The sequence below is a fragment of the Protopterus annectens genome, chromosome 2.part1 (genome assembly GCF_019279795.1).
Source record: "Protopterus annectens isolate FY-2018-M chromosome 2.part1, PAN1.0, whole genome shotgun sequence".
Classification (NCBI taxonomy): domain Eukaryota; kingdom Metazoa; phylum Chordata; order Ceratodontiformes; family Protopteridae; genus Protopterus; species Protopterus annectens.
The window spans coordinates 1,931,141,888-1,931,167,811 of NC_056729.1; positions in this window are offsets into that span (position 1 = coordinate 1,931,141,888).

A 25,924-nucleotide genomic window follows, 5' to 3' on the forward strand; every position below is an offset into this window, starting at 1 on the left:
AACTAAATGAACCAGCACCCAGGAGACCGGCTGTTAAAATATTTATTGTGGCAAATTATTCATAGAAATAACAGCAACAGCAAACCGGTTTCGGCTAAACTACCATAGCCTTCTTCAGTGCAGACAGACAAACACATGGCGCATTCTGATATCCATTTATATAGGAATTACTTAAAGTGACAAGCACAGAAAACCAATCATCAATAAATTTATGGTTAGATGTGGAATCTAGACTGAGATTGGAATTGAAGTTTTAGCTAATGTAAGAGTTAGGATTGAAACTAGACCTATGTCTAGAGTTATGATTAGGATTAGTTTTAGGATTCTGGATAGAGGTGCATAAGGTTTAGGAAATTTATCAGATATTAAGTGTTTTATTTCATTTGTTGCCACAAGCATTTTCAGAACTAAAACTTATATGAACAACAGTCAGTTTTGTACACCATTTACTAAATCACATAGGTTCATAGGTTCATAGGTAGGTACTAGGCTATTGGCCCAAGGGCATATGTAAGCCTAGCCAACAAAGTTCCCTGGCTTACTCCACCCAAGAAAGTTATTTTCCTGTGCCACTGTCGAGCAGAGACACAGAAGTGATCCCCGGGGTGTATTTCCTATTTTCCATCCACTCATCAAGATTTTTCTTGAAGAGTGCTAATGAAGAACTTTGCTTGACATAGATGGGTAGCCTGTTCCAGAGTATGGGAAGTCTCTGGGACAGGAATCTATCCCTCCAGCATGTCCTGTTTATTGTCGTGACAAGGTTTAGGTCCCTAGAGCATGTAGCTCCAAGGGATTGGGATTTCTTTAGGTGTTGCATGTCCACCAGCTCTGGGTTTGACATAGCTTTATATGTTAGGCAGAGATCACCTTGGAGTAGGCGATATGCTACGGAGTAAAGCTGGAGTTTTTTGAGGTGGTCAGAGTAGGGCATTTCTATGAGGCTAGTAATCCTCTTTGTGAGGTACTTCTGTGGCCTTTCCAGCTGCTGCAGATGTCTTGTGAGGTACATTCCAAAAGGGGCATTGTACTCTATAATGGGCCTAATGAGTGTCAGTAGAGGGAACAATGACCTCTTTTTTCCTGGATGAGAACCCTTTTATGATGAGGTGTGACACATAGAAGGACTTCCTGACTAATGTGGTGATGTGACTATCAAAGGAGAGACTACTGTCCACCTGGGTCCCAAGGTCTCTTATCACATATTCAGTGTTAAGTAGATTGCTGCCTATGTGGTAGTTCATGGGTACAGAGTTTTTACCAAAGGGGATGACACTGCACTTTTGGCATTGAGCTTGAGGCCATGGCTCTGAAACCAGGCATCTGTCTCAGCGAGGCCTTTCTGTAGGATGTCCACATCATTTGGGGACTTGACTATGGCTCCTAGTTTGCAGTCATCTGCGAACTTCGTTAGACAAAGGCCTTCTGTGTTAGCCTGTACTTCACAGAAGTAGATACCAAACAGGAGAGGTCCCAGGATGGAACCCTGTGGAACTCCACTTGATACAGCTTTGAGGTCAGATTTGGAGTCTGCAACTTTTACGGTGTGGGTTCTGTCAGTGAGCCAGTTGGCAACCCATCTTGTGACGTAGGGATTTATACCTAGTATCAATAAAACACCAATCATTAAATTCCCAGCAATAAATACAACTATCAAGTACACTTTTCTTATATTAAATATCAACCAGAACAAATTAATTCAAAACATGTAGTATATAAAGTGTTGTGCTCAAAATACATAAAAGTAAGCATCTACAATAAATGAAACTCATATTATACAAAATAGTTAATATGAAAAATACTTATTCGGTAAAAAAATATAATTTGTCCATAGCATTGTTAGCCTTAATGCCTGCTATAATATCAATCTGCTTACTTTATTTATGTTTTCAAATCTATAACATAGCCTTGAACCCATCAAAACTTACATTAGGGTTAGATAAGGGAAACAGGCAGTTCAGCCTTGTTAGTGTGTTTCTCCTGGGGATTCAGAAAACCACATATAGGCTTTGTGTGAAGCCTACATAGAGTTTACATTTTTAGAGGTGATCATAGGATCATAGAAGGTTACTAGCCTAATGACCATAGGGCCCAAACAAGCTTAGCCATGTTTTATCCTTACTTTTATGACCAGCACCTATCACCGCTGTCCAAGGGACATAAGTGGAAACCCTGGAGTGAAGTTACAGTTACCCATCCAATCATCCAGATTGTGTTTGAAGAGGGCCGATGAGATGCTCTGCATGACATGAAGCAGGAGTCTGCTCCAAAGGTGTGGTAACCTCTGTGAGATAAAGCTGTCCCTCCAGCAGGTTCTATTAATGTCACATATCAGGTTAAGGAAGAGACCAAAACACGCACGTAGGACTGGTGCAAGGTTACAAACAATATAAAATCCCAACTAAATGAACCAGCACCCAGGAGACCGGCTGTTAAAATATTTATTGTGGCAAATTATTCATAGAAATAACAGCAACAGCAAACCGGTTTCGCTAAACTACCATAGCCTTCTTCAGTGCAGACAGACAAACACATGGCGCATTCTGATATCCATTTATATAGGAATTACTTAAAGTGACAAGCACAGAAAACCAATCATCAATAAATTTATGGTTAGATGTGGAATCTAGACTGAGATTGGAATTGAAGTTTTAGCTAATGTAAGAGTTAGGATTGAAACTAGACCTATGTCTAGAGTTATGATTAGGATTAGTTTTAGGATTCTGGATAGAGGTGCATAAGGTTTAGGAAATTTATCAGATATTAAGTGTTTTATTTCATTTGTTGCCACAAGCATTTTCAGAACTAAAACTTATATGAACAACAGTCAGTTTTGTACACCATTTACTAAATCACATAGGTTCATAGGTTCATAGGTAGGTACTAGGCTATTGGCCCAAGGGCATATGTAAGCCTAGCCAACAAAGTTCCCTGGCTTACTCCACCCAAGAAAGTTATTTTCCTGTGCCACTGTCGAGCAGAGACACAGAAGTGATCCCGGGTGTATTTCCTATTTTCCATCCACTCATCAAGATTTTTCTTGAAGAGTGCTAATGAAGAACTTTGCTTGACATAGATGGGTAGCCTGTTCCAGAGTATGGGAAGTCTCTGGGACAGGAATCTATCCCTCCAGCATGTCCTGTTTATTGTCGTGACAAGGTTTAGGTCCCTAGAGCATGTAGCTCCAAGGGATTGGGATTTCTTTAGGTGTTGCATGTCCACCAGCTCTGGGTTTGACATAGCTTTATATGTTAGGCAGAGATCACCTTGGAGTAGGCGATATGCTACGGAGTAAAGCTGGAGTTTTTTGAGGTGGTCAGAGTAGGGCATTTCTATGAGGCTAGTAATCCTCTTTGTGAGGTACTTCTGTGGCCTTTCCAGCTGCTGCAGATGTCTTGTGAGGTACATTCCAAAAGGGGCATTGTACTCTATAATGGGCCTAATGAGTGTCGAGTAGAGGGGAACAATGACCTCTTTTTTCCTGGATGAGAACCCTTTTATGATGAGGTGTGACACATAGAAGGACTTCCTGACTAATGTGGTGATGTGACTATCAAAGGAGAGACTACTGTCCACCTGGGTCCCAAGGTCTCTTATCACATATTCAGTGTTAAGTAGATTGCTGCCTATGTGGTAGTTCATGGGTACAGAGTTTTTACCAAAGGGGATGACACTGCACTTTTGGCATTGAGCTTGAGGCCATGGCTCTGAAACCAGGCATCTGTCTCAGCGAGGCCCTTCTGTAGGATGTCCACATCATTTGGGGACTTGACTATGGCTCCTAGTTTGCAGTCATCTGCGAACTTCGTTAGACAAAGGCCTTCTGTGTTAGCCTGTACTTCACAGAAGTAGATACCAAACAGGAGAGGTCCCAGGATGGAACCCTGTGGAACTCCACTTGATACAGCTTTGAGGTCAGATTTGGAGTCTGCAACTTTTACGGTGTGGGTTCTGTCAGTGAGCCAGTTGGCAACCCATCTTGTGACGTAGGGATTTATACCTAGTATCAATAAAACACCAATCATTAAATTCCCAGCAATAAATACAACTATCAAGTACACTTTTCTTATATTAAATATCAACCAGAACAAATTAATTCAAAACATGTAGTATATAAAGTGTTGTGCTCAAAATACATAAAAGTAAGCATCTACAATAAATGAAACTCATATTATACAAAATAGTTAATATGAAAAATACTTATTCGGTAAAAAAATATAATTTGTCCATAGCATTGTTAGCCTTAATGCCTGCTATAATATCAATCTGCTTACTTTATTTATGTTTTCAAATCTATAACATAGCCTTGAACCCATCAAAACTTACATTAGGGTTAGATAAGGAAACAGGCAGTTCAGCCTTGTTAGTGTGTTTCTCCTGGGGATTCAGAAAACCACATATAGGCTTTGTGTGAAGCCTACATAGAGTTTACATTTTTAGAGGTGATCATAGGATCATAGAAGGTTACTAGCCTAATGACCATAGGGCCCAAACAAGCTTAGCCATGTTTTATCCTTACTTTTATGACCAGCACCTATCACCGCTGTCCAAGGGACATAAGTGGAAACCCTGGAGTGAAGTTACAGTTACCCATCCAATCATCCAGATTGTGTTTGAAGAGGGCCGATGAGATGCTCTGCATGACATGAAGCAGGAGTCTGCTCCAAAGGTGTGGTAACCTCTGTGAGATAAAGCTGTCCCTCCAGCAGGTTCTATTAATGTCACATATCAGGTTAAGGAAGAGACCAAAACACGCACGTAGGACTGGTGCAAGGTTACAAACAATATAAAATCCCAACTAAATGAACCAGCACCCAGGAGACCGGCTGTTAAAATATTTATTGTGGCAAATTATTCATAGAAATAACAGCAACAGCAAACCGGTTTCGGCTAAACTACCATAGCCTTCTTCAGTGCAGACAGACAAACACATGGTGCATTCTGATATCCATTTATATAGGAATTACTTAAAGTGACAAGCACAGAAAACCAATCATCAATAAATTTATGGTTAGATGTGGAATCTAGACTGAGATTGGAATTGAAGTTTTAGCTAATGTAAGAGTTAGGATTGAAACTAGACCTATGTCTAGAGTTATGATTAGGATTAGTTTTAGGATTCTGGATAGAGGTGCATAAGGTTTAGGAAATTTATCAGATATTAAGTGTTTTATTTCATTTGTTGCCACAAGCATTTTCAGAACTAAAACTTATATGAACAACAGTCAGTTTTGTACACCATTTACTAAATCACATAGGTTCATAGGTTCATAGGTAGGTACTAGGCTATTGGCCCAAGGGCATATGTAAGCCTAGCCAACAAAGTTCCCTGGCTTACTCCACCCAAGAAAGTTATTTTCCTGTGCCACTGTCGAGCAGAGACACAGAAGTGATCCCGGGTGTATTTCCTATTTTCCATCCACTCATCAAGATTTTTCTTGAAGAGTGCTAATGAAGAACTTTGCTTGACATAGATGGGTAGCCTGTTCCAGAGTATGGGAAGTCTCTGGGACAGGAATCTATCCCTCCAGCATGTCCTGTTTATTGTCGTGACAAGGTTTAGGTCCCTAGAGCATGTAGCTCCAAGGGATTGGGATTTCTTTAGGTGTTGCATGTCCACCAGCTCTGGGTTTGACATAGCTTTATATGTTAGGCAGAGATCACCTTGGAGTAGGCGATATGCTACGGAGTAAAGCTGGAGTTTTTTGAGGTGGTCAGAGTAGGGCATTTCTATGAGGCTAGTAATCCTCTTTGTGAGGTACTTCTGTGGCCTTTCCAGCTGCTGCAGATGTCTTGTGAGGTACATTCCAAAAGGGCATTGTACTCTATAATGGGCCTAATGAGTGTCGAGTAGAGGGGAACAATGACCTCTTTTTTCCTGGATGAGAACCCTTTTATGATGAGGTGTGACACGTAGAAGGACTTCCTGACTAATGTGGTGATGTGACTATCAAAGGAGAGACTACTGTCCACCTGGGTCCCAAGGTCTCTTATCACATATTCAGTGTTAAGTAGATTGCTGCCTATGTGGTAGTTCATGGGTACAGAGTTTTTACCAAAGGGGATGACACTGCACTTTTGGCATTGAGCTTGAGGCCATGGCTCTGAAACCAGGCATCTGTCTCAGCGAGGCCCTTCTGTAGGATGTCCACATCATTTGGGGACTTGACTATGGCTCCTAGTTTGCAGTCATCTGTGAACTTCGTTAGACAAAGGCCTTCTGTGTTAGCCTGTACTTCACAGAAGTAGATACCAAACAGGAGAGGTCCCAGGATGGAACCCTGTGGAACTCCACTTGATACAGCTTTGAGGTCAGATTTGGAGTCTGCAACTTTTACGGTGTGGGTTCTGTCAGTGAGCCAGTTGGCAACCCATCTTGTGACGTAGGGATTTATACCTAGTATCAATAAAACACCAATCATTAAATTCCCAGCAATAAATACAACTATCAAGTACACTTTTCTTATATTAAATATCAACCAGAACAAATTAATTCAAAACATGTAGTATATAAAGTGTTGTGCTCAAAATACATAAAAGTAAGCATCTACAATAAATGAAACTCATATTATACAAAATAGTTAATATGAAAAATACTTATTCGGTAAAAAAATATAATTTGTCCATAGCATTGTTAGCCTTAATGCCTGCTATAATATCAATCTGCTTACTTTATTTATGTTTTCAAATCTATAACATAGCCTTGAACCCATCAAAACTTACATTAGGGTTAGATAAGGAAACAGGCAGTTCAGCCTTGTTAGTGTGTTTCTCCTGGGGATTCAGAAAACCACATATAGGCTTTGTGTGAAGCCTACATAGAGTTTACATTTTTAGAGGTGATCATAGGATCATAGAAGGTTACTAGCCTAATGACCATAGGGCCCAAACAAGCTTAGCCATGTTTTATCCTTACTTTTATGACCAGCACCTATCACGCTGTCCAAGGGACATAAGTGGAAACCCTGGAGTGAAGTTACAGTTACCCATCCAATCATCCAGATTGTGTTTGAAGAGGGCCGATGAGATGCTCTGCATGACATGAAGCAGGAGTCTGCTCCAAAGGTGTGGTAACCTCTGTGAGATAAAGCTGTCCCTCCAGCAGGTTCTATTAATGTCACATATCAGGTTAAGGAAGAGACCAAAACACGCACGTAGGACTGGTGCAAGGTTACAAACAATATAAAATCCCAACTAAATGAAGCAGCACCCAGGAGACCGGCTGTTAAAATATTTATTGTGGCAAATTATTCATAGAAATAACAGCAACAGCAAACCGGTTTCGCTAAACTACCATAGCCTTCTTCAGTGCAGACAGACAAACACATGGTGCATTCTGATATCCATTTATATAGGAATTACTTAAAGTGACAAGCACAGAAAACCAATCATCAATAAATTTATGGTTAGATGTGGAATCTAGACTGAGATTGGAATTGAAGTTTTAGCTAATGTAAGAGTTAGGATTGAAACTAGACCTATGTCTAGAGTTATGATTAGGATTAGTTTTAGGATTCTGGATAGAGGTGCATAAGGTTTAGGAAATTTATCAGATATTAAGTGTTTTATTTCATTTGTTGCCACAAGCATTTTCAGAACTAAAACTTATATGAACAACAGTCAGTTTTGTACACCATTTACTAAATCACATAGGTTCATAGGTTCATAGGTAGGTACTAGGCTATTGGCCCAAGGGCATATGTAAGCCTAGCCAACAAAGTTCCTGGCTTACTCCACCCAAGAAAGTTATTTTCCTGTGCCACTGTCGAGCAGAGACACAGAAGTGATCCCGGGTGTATTTCCTATTTTCCATCCACTCATCAAGATTTTTCTTGAAGAGTGCTAATGAAGAACTTTGCTTGACATAGATGGGTAGCCTGTTCCAGAGTATGGGAAGTCTCTGGGACAGGAATCTATCCCTCCAGCATGTCCTGTTTATTGTCGTGACAAGGTTTAGGTCCCTAGAGCATGTAGCTCCAAGGGATTGGGATTTCTTTAGGTGTTGCATGTCCACCAGCTCTGGGTTTGACATAGCTTTATATGTTAGGCAGAGATCACCTTGGAGTAGGCGATATGCTACGGAGTAAAGCTGGAGTTTTTTGAGGTGGTCAGAGTAGGGCATTTCTATGAGGCTAGTAATCCTCTTTGTGAGGTACTTCTGTGGCCTTTCCAGCTGCTGCAGATGTCTTGTGAGGTACATTCCAAAAGGGGCATTGTACTCTATAATGGGCCTAATGAGTGTCGAGTAGAGGGGAACAATGACCTCTTTTTTCCTGGATGAGAACCCTTTTATGATGAGGTGTGACATGTAGAAGGACTTCCTGACTAATGTGGTGATGTGACTATCAAAGGAGAGACTACTGTCCACCTGGGTCCCAAGGTCTCTTATCACATATTCAGTGTTAAGTAGATTGCTGCCTATGTGGTAGTTCATGGGTACAGAGTTTTTACCAAAGGGGATGACACTGCACTTTTGGCATTGAGCTTGAGGCCATGGCTCTGAAACCAGGCATCTGTCTCAGCGAGGCCTTTCTGTAGGATGTCCACATCATTTGGGGACTTGACTATGGCTCCTAGTTTGCAGTCATCTGCGAACTTCGTTAGACAAAGGCCTTCTGTGTTAGCCTGTACTTCACAGAAGTAGATACCAAACAGGAGAGGTCCCAGGATGGAACCCTGTGGAACTCCACTTGATACAGCTTTGATGTCAGATTTGGAGTCTGCAACTTTTACGGTGTGGGTTCTGTCAGTGAGCCAGTTGGCAACCCATCTTGTGACGTAGGGATTTATACCTAGTATCAATAAAACACCAATCATTAAATTCCCAGCAATAAATACAACTATCAAGTACACTTTTCTTATATTAAATATCAACCAGAACAAATTAATTCAAAACATGTAGTATATAAAGTGTTGTGCTCAAAATACATAAAAGTAAGCATCTACAATAAATGAAACTCATATTATACAAAATAGTTAATATGAAAAATACTTATTCGGTAAAAAAATATAATTTGTCCATAGCATTGTTAGCCTTAATGCCTGCTATAATATCAATCTGCTTACTTTATTTATGTTTTCAAATCTATAACATAGCCTTGAACCCATCAAAACTTACATTAGGGTTAGATAAGGGAAACAGGCAGTTCAGCCTTGTTAGTGTGTTTCTCCTGGGGATTCAGAAAACCACATATAGGCTTTGTGTGAAGCCTACATAGAGTTTACATTTTAGAGGTGATCATAGGATCATAGAAGGTTACTAGCCTAATGACCATAGGGCCCAAACAAGCTTAGCCATGTTTTATCCTTACTTTTATGACCAGCACCTATCACCGCTGTCCAAGGGACATAAGTGGAAACCCTGGAGTGAAGTTACAGTTACCCATCCAATCATCCAGATTGTGTTTGAAGAGGGCCGATGAGATGCTCTGCATGACATGAAGCAGGAGTCTGCTCCAAAGGTGTGGTAACCTCTGTGAGATAAAGCTGTCCCTCCAGCAGGTTCTATTAATGTCACATATCAGGTTAAGGAAGAGACCAAAACACGCACGTAGGACTGGTGCAAGGTTACAAACAATATAAAATCCCAACTAAATGAACCAGCACCCAGGAGACCGGCTGTTAAAATATTTATTGTGGCAAATTATTCATAGAAATAACAGCAACAGCAAACCGGTTTCGGCTAAACTACCATAGCCTTCTTCAGTGCAGACAAACACATGGTGCATTCTGATATCCATTTATATAGGAATTACTTAAAGTGACAAGCACAGAAAACCACTTGCATGAACAATTGATATGTAAACTGGTCCATAACCCATTTATGAAACATGATAATGTACAAAAACTATTATTTTTGAAATAAACAAATAAAATAACATTATTTCAGAAAAAAATCTCAATTTATAGGTATGAACAACTAATAACAGATCGGCAAGAATCAAGACATTTCATTAAGCCCTGGTTTGAATAAAGCCCCCAACCTAGTTATCCAGGAAAATTTCATATTATTCAGTTTTTTATGCCAACCTGCTTTATTGGCTCTGTGCAAGTCTATTTTATCAATAATATTAAATCTGAATTTGGCAGTATTATGTATCTTAGTATGTTTACATAATGCATTAGACAGTTTGTTATTTCTGATAGCACTTAAGTGTTCACTGATACGATATTTAATTGGTCTGGATGCCTGTCCTACATAAAATGCTGAACAGGAGCAAGTAGCCAGGTATATTACCCAATCCGTATTGCAATTGCCAAAAACATTAATGTCATATATTTTGGGAGTATTCTTGCTAGTAAATTCCATGGTTTTATAAATGTATTGGCATGCATTACAATGTCCACAAGGATAACATCCTCTCAATTGATCACCCAATATAGTGGTTTTTATTGGTCTAGGGGGATTGTACCTCTTATAGTGTGTAAAATGACTGGTTAATGTTCTTCCCCTCTTGTATGAAAAAGAACACGTAGCCGGTAATATTTCACCAAGATGTTCATGAGCTCTTAAAATCCCCCAATGATTATTAACAATTTGTCTGAACAAGGGTGTATTATTACCAAATGTGGTTATGAACCTAATCTTCTGGTCACTGTTATTTATTTGATTTGATTGCTTATAACAAAGCAATTCTGACCTGGATGTGTTTCTAACCTGATTTTTGGTTTGATTGATACGATCAGGATGGTAACCCCTATCAATGAACCTCTGTGCCAAATCATTTCCACATATTAATTGTGCCTCCTCTGATGAACATATATGTTTGGTCCGCAAAAATTGTGATTTAAGAATGTTATTGATGATGTGGCGGGGATGATTACTGGTGGCATGAAGAAGAGTATTGTATTGTGGAAATTTCCTATGAACTTTGGTAGCCAAAGTGTGATCACTTTGTCTGGAAACTACCACATCCAAAAATATTATTTCTTGGTATTGTATTTGTAATGTAAAATGAATACCCATATCATTGTTGTTCAAATATCTCATAAACTCATCAGCCGAGTCCAAATCACCCCGCCACACCATCCAACAATTGTCTAAATATCTGCGCCAAATATCCAATTCCTGAATATATCTATTATGGTTGGAGTCATAGATATATAGTTGTTCAAAAAAGCCCATGAATAAATCAGCATAAATAGGAGCAAAGGAGGCTCCCATAGCCGTACCCCTCATCTGCCAATAGACCTGTCCTTCAAAATGAAATACATTTTTCGTCAAGACACATTCAGTAAGTTGTATAAGAAAATTATTGAATTCAGGGCTATATAACTTAGCTTTATCCAACCAAAATGCAACAGCCGATATTCCTGCATTATGTGGAATATTAGTATAAAGAGATGTTACATCCAGAGTACATAACCACCAATTATCTTCCAACTGTGTGTCTTGTACTATCTGTAGAAATTCTGTAGTATCTTTAAGTCTAGATCTAACCAGCTTGAGTAATGGTTTTAGATGGAACGTCAAAAAGGCAGAAAGAGGTTCAGTTAATGAGCCATTACCTGATACAATGGGCCTGCCAGGAGGATTTTTCGGGTCCTTATGAATTTTAGGAAGCAAATATAAATATTGAGCTTGAGGATCCGATACTTTAAGCTGTTTACATATATTACTAGTGATGATGTTATCCTCCACAGCTGAATCTAACATAGAATCAATATGACTTTTAAAATTTGGAGTCGAATCAACCACAAGTTGACTGTAAAACGTACGATCAGACAGTTGTCTAATAGCCTCAGCACGGTACATAGACCAGTCCATCACCACAATAACTCCACCCTTATCCGCAGAAGTGATAACAATATCATGGTTAGATTTTAAATCATATAATGCTTGTTGTTCATCCACAGTAAGATTATATTTTGGAGACTGATGACTTAGGGAGAAATGCAACTCCTTAGTCACACGTTCTTTAAATTGGATACATATTTTTGCCACAATAAATATTTTAACAGCCGGTCTCCTAGGTGCTGGTTCGTTTTGTTGGGATTACATATCAGGTTAAGGCAATTAGATTGAGTAACCCATGTCCATCACCACAATAACTCCACCCTTATCCGCAGAAGTGATAACAATATCATGGTTAGATTTTAAATCATATAACGCTTGTTGTTCATCCACAGTAAGATTATATTTTGGAGACTGATGACTTAAGGAGAAATGCAACTCCTTAGTCACACGTTCTTTAAAAATGGATACATATTATTGCCACAGTAAATATTTTAACAGCCGGTCTCCTGGGTGCTGGTTCGTTTTGTTGAGATTACATATCAGGTTAAGGCCATTAGATTGAGTAACCTATGTATCATTTGACTTACAGATATGCAGAATTTCCAATAAAGTAGGGTCAAAGATTGCCTTATATGCCAGGTAGAGATCGTCTTTGAGCAGTCTGTATGAAACAGAATAAAGTGACAGTGATTTCAGATGATCCTCTTTGGACAGATGTTGAAGACCTTGAATTTTCCTTGTGAGGAACCTTTGTGGTCTCTCTAGTTGCTGCAGGTGCTTGGAAAGATACATACCAAAATGGGCATCGTACTCAATTATTAGCCTGACGAAGGAAGATACTTTTTTTTCTGGAGGTGATGCCCTTACTTATGAGATGAGAATAATGCCCTTCTTATTACTGTGGAGATGTGGTGATCAAAGTTAAGGTTGCTGTCAACCTGTGTGCCCAGGTCTCACACCACTGAATGTATACAGAGGCTCATGTTATTGATGTGGTAGTTAGCAGGAACATCACTCTTATGGAAAGGGATGATAATACATTTTTTGCATTGACTTTAAGGCCATGGCTTTGGCACCAGTCATCTGTTTGTGTAAGACCCTCTTGTAGGATGTTGACATCATTTGGAGATTCAATCACCACTCCCAGTTTGCTGTCATCAACAAACTTTGTCAGCCACATACCTTTAGTTTTACATTGCACTTTGGAGAAATAGAGTGCAGAGTACTGTAGAATCCCATTTCAGGTATACTGAACAAAAGGTGTGTGAATGATCCATAATGGTACATGAACTGCAATTTAAAATAAACAGTCAGGGGAATTGTGTGTATTGAAGAGGGTCATCACAGAAGAATTATAGGCTTTATTGAATCCAGCCCTCTGTTTGCCCTATCCTGTAAAGAAAAAGTCACCCTTTTCTTTCCATGATGCTGTATCAGTTTATTAAAAGTCATGATCTGGATGCCAATATTTAAATATACTCACCTGATATTGTTATATTAACTGAAACTTGGCTAAAACCTGACAACAGCAATGACAAAATCTTGGCACCTGGATACAATATCCTACAGAATAGGCAAAAAAGGAGGTGATGTGGCAATTGTATATAAAAATTACCTTACAGATGAAACTCTAGATAAAAATCTCCCTACATTTGACAATACTGAAATAATATTTACCAAACTGAAGATTAACTCTAAAAAATACTAAACATAATATGAACTTACATTCCACCTGGAAACACTATCTCCACACTTAAAAACAACTTACTGCATTGGTAAGATCATTATGGAAGATTTCAGTTTTTGACTGGCTTACCTGCAACTCTCAGAATCCTAAAATATATAGCAACCTCTATGGATTCACAGAAATTATACACTCTCCCATTTTATTGACAAGTCAACCAAAAGATACTCCATACTTGATTGGCTATTATTAAATAGACCAGCCATATCCTTTCAATATGGCTGTCTCCCAGACAGCGTCAGTGATCATCTACCAACCTTTCTATGAAGACATCGTACATATCCTGCAAAACCCACTGCTTACCATCTAATTAGGAATAAAAGAAACTTTAACACCACCAATTTCACATCAGCCCTAAAAGGCTGTAATTGCCGCGGTGGTGGTGCTGCGGTAGCATTGTTGCCTCACAGTAAGATGCTGTCCGGTTCAATTCTCAGCTAGAGCATCTTCTGCATGGAGACATGCGTGAATGGGTGTACCTTTGTTGAAGGTTGTGCATCAGGGCTGGTAACTCGGCATGTAAAAATCAACTACCAATCATTAGCGGACCGGAGTTCCGCTGTGGCGACCCCTAACCGGGAAAAGCCGAAAGACACAACAACAACCTTAAAGGCTGTAATTGGTTACCATTGAAGTTACCAACACTAGAAGAAGCTGTTAACTACTTTAACTCTACATTGTTAGATATTTTAAATCTGCACATCCCTCCTAGAACTATCAGAATTAAATCCAACTTCCCCCCTTGGCTAAACAAAGAAACCAGGGCTTTACTGAAAACCAGGGACAAAGCCTGGGACCGGTGGGCCAAAACTAGGTCCCAAGCCTCAAAATAAGCATACCTTGAACTAAGAAATAAGGTAAAGAGACTAGTTAAACAAGATAAGATTAACTACTACCACAACATCCAAATTAGGTATCAAGACAACCCACAAAAGTTCTGGGCAGCTATTAACAACATCCTTCTTCCAGGTAAAGCTAGTACCCTCTCCCCATCCACCTCAAACTCCTCAGAAAACATAGCTACATAGTTCAATAAATACTTTACTGAGTCCACCCAAGCCCTCTCTAACCTTCAAAACTCCTCCCCCAATGGGCAGATCAAAGATGTTCTACTGAAAGCAGCATATTTTCAGAGCTCTCTTAAGCTATTACAAAATGCAGAAAAATAATTATTATTTTTTAACAAAACTTATCAATTTTTCACTGATAATAATCTAATACTCAGAACCTGTGAATTTGGTGAAATTGTACAGATATTTCCTGTCAAATTATACTAGAGACTTTTATACCTTGAGAAAATGAGCAGCACTTCGAGCTTAGACTCTGAAAGTTCTCTGAAGAAGGAACTGCAGCTGGTGTCTACCACTTTACAAGACTGTCTCTAAAAATGGATAACTTCAAAGAAAACATAGACAATCTGAAAGAAAGCTGCTAGAAGCAAACAGATATCCTTAAAGAAATGGTCCAACAACATCAGTTAAAAATAACTGACAGAGACATCCTTAACTGACATAAATGAGAGATTAACACAAGATGAAACTCAAACTTAATTCCTTCTCAAGCAAAATGCCAATCTATTCAACAAAATAGATGATATGGAAAACAAGGAAAGAAGGACAAATATTAGAATTTTTGGATTACCTGAAAAAAAAGTGAAGGTGAGGACATTATCTCTTTTTTAAATACTTGGATACCAGAAATTTTAAACTTACAGGAAGGTTTCTCATATGGAACTGAAAGAGGACCCAGAACAATAGGGAAGCCAATACCAACATCACCTTCATTACCTCTCAGATCAATTGTAATAAAATTCATGTCTTATGTAGAGAAAGAATTAGTGCTCAGAACTGCCTGGAGAAAAAGTCCCTTGAAGTACAAGCAAAGTTAGATTATATTTGACAATGACTATTCCACCAGAGTGCTTGATTTGAGGAAGAAATGCTGGCCACTAATAAATGTTCATGATGGTTAATCATCAAATTCTCTTGAATCTTCTAAAATCTCTCTCACTTGATACTCTGGCACTACAGTGGTTCAAGTCATAGCTAGATAATTGAAAGCAGGCAGTCCTCTGGGAAAACACTCTATCATCCTCTCTTCCTGTTGCCCTTGGCATCCCCCAAGGATCTATCTTAGGTCCTCCATTATTCTCCATATTTATTAATGATCTTGCCTCTACTATCCCCCAAGCAGTAACCATTCAATATGCTGACAACTCCACCTTGATCTCCTCAGCCACTAACCCTACCATACTTCAATCCCTCACCCAAAATGTCTTTCAGCTTGTAGAAAACTGGTTCTTACAGCGTTGTCTCCTCCTTAACCCAAATAAGACTAAACTACTGCTATTCAATCCCACACATAAAGCTGACACACTCCATTTCTCTATCCTATCTAAAAATGGCACAGTCATATATCCTGACACAGCAACCAAACTTTTAGGGGTTACTATCGACCATAACCTAAACTATGACACTCATATTAATTCCACTATTAAATCCATTAACAAAAAAATTGGCTCCCTCTACAAAATTAAGCCTTTCCTTACTCCTACAGCCAGAACTACCATTGCCCACACCCACCTCATCTCTACTCTCTTGTATGCATCACCTTTATAACCTATCCAAAACCAACCTGAATAAATTATCTACCGCCTATAATAGTATAGCCCGTTTTGCTACCAGTTCCCCTTTTAGAACTCACCACTGCTTCAACCTAAAACAACTTGGTTGGCTTGAATTGCACAATCAACTCTTATATCAGCAACTTATTATAACACAAAAAATCCTTTACTTTTCTGAAAAAACACCAATCCTTACCAAACTTATCAGTCCCTATAAAAATCTTTCTAACCTGCGCTCATCTCACAAACTTTTAGTATCCACACATAAATCCAGTCATAAAGCAGGAGACTCACTTTTCTCGTATGTAGTAGAGAAATTCTGGAACCAACTCCCAACAGACCTCACTACAATCTCCTCTTCCTCACTCTTCAAAAAGAAGCTAAAACTTTATCTCACAAACCACTGGCTCTGTCCATGCAGCAACCATGACTAAAAATCTCCCTTCCTGCATATTACTAGATTACTCTTCCTAAATTATTTGCTATTCTGATTCTATATGCCACATAACCTGCAAATCTGAACTACTTCTCCCAGCTTCATTACCTCTCCTTCCTACCTTATTCTTAGCAAACCTCTCTGTATCCCCCCCCCTTTTTTCTTTTTGTCTCATTGTACCATCACTAATCCCCTCTCTACTCCTTGTATTAACAAAAAAAAAAAAAAAAAAAACTTGTTGTGGATTTAATGGGATGAGATTTTTTATTGTGAATTTAACTGTTGTTGTATTCTAATTATTTTATCTGTTATTGTTAACTTAACCAAACAATTTTGGATTTTCTTCATGATCACAAGTGCCCTCTAACTTTGATTTGTATTAAATCGTTTGTCATTTTTTGAAGCTTTTCTCCCCGGGCCTCTACTGAAAATGGACTTGTATCCAGATAGACTAGCCCGGTCAACAAATGTTAAATAAAAATAAAATAAATAAAAAAGTACTCAAGCAAGTATATCATCAAAGCACAACTAACCTGTCCAGCAAAAAGAAAAATCACTCTGGCTAATGAAGTGAGAATTTTTAACAACACAAAAGAAGCTTTCTTTTTCATCCAAAAAAAAAAAAAACAACATAACTATACCAGAGGAAATGGACTGCTCTACTCCTTCCTTAAAATGATCCCCAGAAAAGAATACCTGGTTAGATGTTAAAAAGAAAAAACAAAAGACAGCCTCCACAGCAGCTAATAATATCAATTCTCTCAAAGTATCAACTTCTAAATGATTTATGTACTAATTATTATGTCAAATCTAATATATTTAATTCTACTTGATCTGATCATCATTAACAAATATCAAGGTCCAAGTCTATTATTAGCAACATGATGGACAGATGCAGTCATCCTATTACTCTTGGAAACATGTATTTAACATTTAAAATGTCTAGCTAACTGTGTGTGTGTGTGTGTGTGTGTGTGTGTGTGTGTGTGTGTGTGTGTGTGTGTGTGTGTGTGCGTATGTGTTATGTTAGTAAAGGTTTCTTTATATTTAGCCAAATACTGCCATAAGAAGCAGCATCTATCACAATGATTAGTATAATGCTTGTTCTGTCTGCCATTAACTTGTCACTTTTATGAAATATCTAGTTTATTGTTTGATACCTTTAGAGATTTTAAAACATGGTAATCATATACACAGAAATCTAGTATATGTAATCATAATGCTGGAAAGGGGAAAGGAAAATATGCCTACGCACCAAACTACTAACTTACAATTTAAACATTAATTTACTGTTCTGCTGCTTAAAACATGTTTCCCAAGAAAACAGAAGTGTTTGGGAGGGTGGCCTAATGGTTAAGGTGTTTGCTTTACAAACACAAGGTGCAGCGTTTGAGTCTCACAAGGGATAATTGGCTAGGTTTAAAATGGCGCACAAGGGCAGTTAGCCTAGTACTAACCTATGATTATTATACTGTTTTCATGCTTTAAGAACTGATAACTGTAAATAAAGGAATTTTTACTTTATTCAGCTTCATTTACTTCATACACTTCATTTTCAACCTTTATTTTTTATTCCTTTTCACTCAGAATCAAAAGATTCAATTTCTAGCAGAGGTGAAGCTTTTTACATGCCCCATGAGGGCCCACAAGCTCCTATTTTTTTGTTTATTCACTGTTCAGGCTGTGGTCTCTTTCACTGTTTTGAAAGGAAGTAAGGGGAGCTTTTTAGCTGACGTACTTCCCAAGTACACAATGAATATTTTGGTCCCTCTATGAAGTAAATAGCATCTAGATGCATGGGAAACACTAATAGAAGCACATTTGATCACTCTGAAACATTTACAGCTAGATTGTGTAAATGAAAACTAACTTATGCATTACAAGCAGCAGAAATCTGAGATTTAATTAAAGTGAACAGAGAAACACAACATATAAGTAAGTGCTTTATGCAAGTACTCTATGATTGTCTGCTTTTAAAGAAACAATACATTAAAAATATGAGTTTTTTTATTTAATGGCGTCAGTTATGCATTTTACTGAATTATAATAAATATATTATGGAATGTTTATAGTTTATAGTGATGCATATAGGAATTCATGTACTTAATTAAAATGAACAGTAACATGTACAGCATAGAAAATGTTTTGGAGTAACTAGGTGTATGTAGTTGTAAGTTGCAAGTTAGACTGGATTATTAAACTGCCAGTCTGACACCTATTTCAGTATATCTGATGTGAAAGACAGGGGTAATCATTGTATTTTTTGGTCAAAGCTTGTAAAATGCATATTTCCAGAAGGTTGCACCTTGTTCTAATTTTATTTTAGTAACTGATATTGGTTATTTTTTTATTTATTTATTTGTAGTGAGTTATACCATAGTCCACATCAAGTTAATATAAGCAATGGAATATGTATTTTGAACATTTTGTTAAGTGACGTATTAACATAACTGTTTGCAGTAAGGAAGATTAGTGGTTGCTTCTGGTTTACTTGGTTGTTTTAAGTTTGTATAATCATAACTAACAGGACAGCTGGGTAAAGCTGTCTGTTGATAACTAAATAGATTTCTTTAAGGGAGTAGATATTTATTTTATGCATTCTTTGAGCAATATGTAGAACTCATTTAGTCATAACATGAGATGATAATAACATATATTGCAAATAACCTCAGTTACTACCTTTCTCCTTTGAGTTTATTCAGGACAGTTGCCCTATACTTCATGGCATTATTATAAAAGAGAGGTTCATCCTATACATAATTAATGAACTTCTAATTTGCCTTGCTCACCATGGATGCTTCACGTGGATATATGCAATAAAACTAAATTGTAGTATAGTATTGTTTCATTTGCTTTGACTTATGATAAAATTACTGCCTAACTGTTTCAGCCTGTTAATTAGAAATGTATTTAAAAGTGACAACAGAAATTGATTAGGCAGTAATCTATTGACAATATAGTGATACTGTCCTTTGGAAATATAGGCTTTATGTGTGTAGGAAAACTGACTAGAACTACCTATCGAATAAGAAAGATCAGAAAAGTCTTGATATTTAGAAACACATACGTATGAAAGGGCCAATGTCTAGGTTTCCATGCTACATTGAAAAATAATAACTGTCAATACTGTTAGGTAATATTTAAAAATGTTTAATATAAGTTAGCTAATGTTGAAAGTTCTAAGTTTGTGGTAATTATTAATTCTGTTGTACTTGTGTCAGGAAATATTAAACCCAAGTTGTTTTATGGTAATATATTCTTATAACCAGTGATGTTTATGATTATTATTTTTATTTTTAATCTTATTTATTATGTGTTCTCATTCACTGTTGAATACCTTAGACAAAACAATAGGTCTGTAAGTTAGGTGTACATCTGCTTTTTCTAGAGTAACACATAAGAAGGAAAATGCTTAGATCTATTTCTTATAATGATCTGTAAATACACATTACAATTTTCTCAAAATACTAGTCATAAGATAGAACTAGTGACATATTCCAGTCATAAGTTATGGAAAAGCTCAATTTAGATATATATTTGATTGGAAGAAATATCTGATGAATAGAATATCAAGTCCTTATAAAGTATACATAACGATTTCTAATGACATTTGGTTTTAATAACAAGTTCAAGTTTAGAGTAGTGAACTTTGTAACTTAAGTATATTTGAGAATTGATTATTGAAATTATATTTGTGCTCTCTCGTCTTACAGAAAATGTGTTAAAAAGTCTCTAATTCTTATTTAGAGCTCAGTAGGGAGTGTGCTTATTTTATTTGAGGAAAGAAAGTTAGTCCAATGGATTAATGCTTATCTATTGGACTAGTAATGTTATTCATTCCATGGTTGAAATGGAAATTTATTAGTTTTAGATTGACTATGCTTTATACTACATTTTTCAAAATGTATTTTTTTTCTAGGCCTGTTTTAGAACTCGCTAAGTATTTGAAAGTAAAAGAAGCTGGTTTGAAAATCACATCTGCATATATTAATATCTGCCTCACATATGATTTGAGAGAGAACTATTGGGTGATGAGGAAAACATACTTATATTCAATCTACAACTTCATCCAAAATCTCACATGGATTTATCACCTTTATCTTTAAACATTAATAGATTGAACAGCCCAAGAATGAGATGAAACTTAATAAGATATTTAAAATTGAATAAAGTTCAAGTGGTCTTTCTCCAAGAGACACATTTCAACACTAAATATAGTAATATATGGAACCCAAATTATTATGCAAAAGAGGAGTTATGATACTTTGAAAAAAATATTGTTAACTCACAAATCATTCACAAATATGAAGATAAAGAAGGCCTTATATCCTTTGTTAAATTAAAATTTAATAATAGAATCTGGACCTTAGTAAATCTATATTAGTTTCTGGGCATGGGTGTGGGAACTGCTAAAACCCATTTAGATTTAATTATCAATAATTATAAAGGAAATTTAATATGAGGAGGTATTTAAATTGCATTTTGGACAGCTCAGAAACCACTAATAAAAGGCCTTTGCATCTAACCTCTACTGCAAAGCACTTCAAGAAGTGGTCTGAATAACTTAATTTATTTGACACTTTTATTATAAAACATAGCAATTCATTACGTTTCTGTCATCAGGATTATAGATTTGATAATCAGACTAAAATAGACAAAATATATGTTTATAGATTTGATACTCAGACTAGAATAGACAAAATATATGTTTCATTTAAACACAAACATTTCATACTTTTTCACACTCCCCTGCCCCATTCCTGATCAGAATTCACTTTTCTGAAGCTTCAAACCAATTATAAAAGATGGGTTGTTTCTCAAGAATCCCAGCCTACATCACAAAACTTAAAAAATCTAAACCTTGGTTAGATTCAGAACTCCGTTTTTTTCTAGAAACTAATTATACACCGGAGATTAATATCACAATTATCTGGGACTCCTTAAAGACTATATATATATATATATATATATATATATATATATATATATATATATATGGTAAAACTGTGATGTGGTTCAAATATAAGCTTAAATAATAGGAATCAAAACTAAAAAAATATACAGTCTCAACTATTAATCAACTCCAACATTATAGCAAACACGTCTATTGAAAAAAATAAAAAATTAGACTTAAAATGTATACTGAAATATTAACACATAAAATTAACTTGGTATTAGAAAACTAAAAATGAACTCTTACGCTACTTCATCTAAACATTTGCACAATGTATCAATGAGGGCTAAATGCCAATCAAAGACTAAATGCATTGTAAATATACTTCATGAAGGAGAAAAAAGATAGTATGTCATACAGGAGACATTCTTGATGCCTTTAAACATAATTTCTCTGAGCATTATAAATCAAACACTCCAGTGGATAGCTTTTCATATTTGGATTCAATTGCTTCTAATAGTAAGAAAATTCCAGAAATATTAAAATCATCCCTTCAAAATAAAATAACATATCAAAAACTCATAGACAATATTAAAGAAAGTAAGTCTAATAAAGCACCAGGAATTGATGGTATCTTTATAGAAATGTATAGGCTTTTCTCACCTTCTATTATCTCCTTTTTTCACAAAACACTAATTAAAGTACAGACAGAGGGTATCATACCACCATCCTGGAAATATTCTTTAATTACTCTAATTATAAAGGAAAATAAAGATCACAAGCATTGTAGCTCTTATAGACCAACATCCCTATTAAATAATGATTGTAAACTAATTATGCCCATACTAGTCAATAGAATAAGAATTCAACTATCACAGATAATAGATGAAGATCAAATAGGATTTGTAAATAATAGAAACACACATGATAACATTAAAATAGTACTACCTCTAATTGAAATATTAAATAGAGAAAATCAAGAAGCTCTAATAATTGGTTTGATAGGGAAAAAGCATTTAATTCATTAAATGGGAATTATTTAAAGTATTAACTTTATTTGATTTTTTTTTCTCCTTGCTTCATTTCACTTTTAAGCAATGTATAGAAAAACAATCTAACCTACATAAAAATAGATCAATTTACTTCAGAGTCCATTCTTATAACTAAGGGCACCAAACAAGGCTGTCCCATGTCCCCAATTCTTTTTGTGATAGCTATTATTTTTTTTGCCATGTTAATAAAGAATAATCCAAACATAAAAGGTGTAGAAATATAAGGTAATGTTATTCACAGATGACATATTACTCACATTATCTAATTCTAAAACAACTCTAAATGAGTCAGATCTAGTTTCATTCAATCTCTGGTTTGCATTTTAATAAGCAAAAATCAAAATTCTTGTTTTTGAATAAAAAAGAAAAAAAATACAAGCTGGCAAAATCACTTTATTGGCAACCAAGTATCTAATTTTGATCATTTAGGTATTATTTTGTGTACCACTATTGAAGAAACAATGAACATGAATTATAATAGCATTATAAAAATAATTGGAATCCATATGGAAATGTGGAATAACATGTTTATAACCTTTGAGGACAGATTACAGCTAATAAAGTTATACTTTTATTGAAAATATTACATATCTCACAAGCCATATGTATGATCTCAAGCTGAAAATTTATTAAAAACATAAACTCTCTTTTCTTAAAATTTTTATGGTTTCCAAATAAAAACAGAATATCTTTTACTCATCCTATTAGACCTTGGAAACAAGGAGGAATTACATTTCATCCTATAGAAACATATATCAAGGCCTCTATAATTAGAACCATTATAAATTGGGCAGACCACAATTACACTACAGACTGGAAGTGCTGCATTTAACCATATTATTAAACGAAAGTCATACTTAAGTTAACTTTCCACTAACGATTTCATAAGTTATGGTATGCCGTATGTCTCAGTATACAATATAACCTACAAAATTGAATTCCATTAATTTTATATTTAATTCATTCAGGAAATTTATTAACATGAATATAGAAATCAAGCTTTGATTTGAGACATTATATCCATTTAGTATTACAAAAAAATGTACTGCAGAATTGCATAGAAACACTTTAAATATATGGGAATGTAAAAACTTCATATGTTGGTAACATTGTATGAATGAACATAAGGTACTAGATGGACAAGACATTGTAATGCAATTTAAACTATCATCACAAGATTGGCTAATTCTACAAAGTTTCTGTCATATTCCCATGATTTATGCAGAATAACTAATAGCTCTTTTTCAAAGGAAAACCACTGTTTGAAATATATTTATATGAAATTGTTTATAACACTTTCAACTTGAATAACACAACCTCAAGCCTGTATATAATATTAATAACATATAAAACAAAGCCTCAAGAAAAATACTGGAATTATATTACTAAGGGGCATCCCATATCTTTAACTACAGAAATTAAAAATAACTTCTTGCTTTCTTTTATTTAACCTCTTGGTCACAACATTGGAGAATTTATACCTGGAAATTTCTCCATAGAACATTCCTAACACCAGATAAAATAGCCAAGTTTAGTACTTGTAGTAATGTTTTATGTTGGAGATGTTCTCAAGCATGCAGGGTAGACAAGGTGCATACTTTTATGAGTGCACTAGTATAAAACAATTCTGGAATGATATTAATAATTTTTACAGGCTCTATTCTCAGATTTGTTTATATTATCTAAAGCTTTAGTGCTACTAAACATAAATGAGGGTCCTCAGTTGAAGAGGGAAAATATTTATTTATTGTAGACCATTCTAGCAGTTGCTAGAAAGTGCATAATGAGGAAATGGAATTCCAATTCACCGCCATCCATGGAAGAGTTTCTATCTTTAATGAAAGACACAGCACAGAAAGAGATCAAGATTAAAGAACTGAAAATCTATCTTAACACATTAACAAATAATCATTGAAGAAAGGTACTAAATCTTATTGAAATCAACAATTGGACTGTGACTGTCTCTGATTACTGTAAATGCTTACTTAATTGTATGTTAATCCATGTATTTTGAATCAAACTGGCTTCATTTATTGATGTTTCCTGCAGGTCAAATGTAAATAGTATATATATAGTTATTTATTTATTAAAATTTAGATTATCCAAAAGTGTAAAAAACAACAGCACAGCTGAGATGAAGTTGTCACACCAGAACACAAAGGACAGAACCAGAATAAAAAATCTGGGTGACAACAAACACAGCTAAGTAAAGTAAACAAAAAGCTTTTATTATAACTTAGTAAGTGCTTCCGTGTTGTCCTCAACTTTTCATCAGACTTTAAAAATACACAAGTTAACACTCACTATTTAAAATCTAAACCACAAATCAGAATCTGATTCCAATTACAACATCATAACAAGCTGTCCAATCAGCTATAGAAACTCTGACAACAAATTAGACAGTATATGACCTGCCAAGGTGTACTAAAAAATGAATAAAACAAACTATAACTTCTATGGAAATGTGGAATAAAATGTTTATAACCTTTGAGGACAGATTACAGTTAATAAAATGATACTTTTACTGAAAATATTATATATCTCACAAGCTATATGTATGATCTCAAGCTGAAAATTTATTAAAAACATAAACTCTCATTTATTAAAATTTTTATGGTTTCCAAATAAAAACAGAATATCTTTTACTCATCATATTAGACCTTGAAAACAAGGATGAATTAAATTTCCTGCTATAGAAACATATATCAAGGCCTCTATAATTAGAACCATTATAAACCGGGTAGACCCCAATTATACTACAAACTGGAAGTGCTTGCATTTAACCATATTATTAAAAGAAAGTCATACTTCAGTTAACTTTCCACTAACCGATCGATTTCATAAGTTATGGTATGCAATATGTCTCAGTATACAATATAACCTACAAAATTGAATTCCATTAATTTTATATTTAATTCATTCAGGAACTTTATTAACATGAATATAGAGATCAAGCTTTAGTTTGACAAATTAACTCCATTTAGTATTACAAAAAAATGTACTGCCAAATTGCATAGAAACACTTTAATTATATGGTAATGTAAAACTTCATATGTTGATGACATTGTATGAATGAACATAAGGTACTTGATGGACAAGGCATTGTAATGCAATTTAAACTTTCATCAAAGGATTGGCTAATTGTCTATCTGTGGTGGTGCAGCGTTAGCATTGTTGCCTCACATCAAGAGGTTCTACCATTCAATTTTCGGCTGGAGTGCAGGGAGTACCTTCTGTGTCGTGTCTGCATGTCCTCCTCATGGTTGGGTGGGCATTCAAAAGACATGCGTAAATGGGTGTGCCTTCGTTGAAGGTTGGACGTCGAGCTGGCACCTCAGCATTCATGAAAATCTACTGACAATCATTAGCGGACCGGGGTTTCTCTGTGGCGACCCCTAACCAAGAAAATCTGAAAGACAAACAACATCACAAGATTGG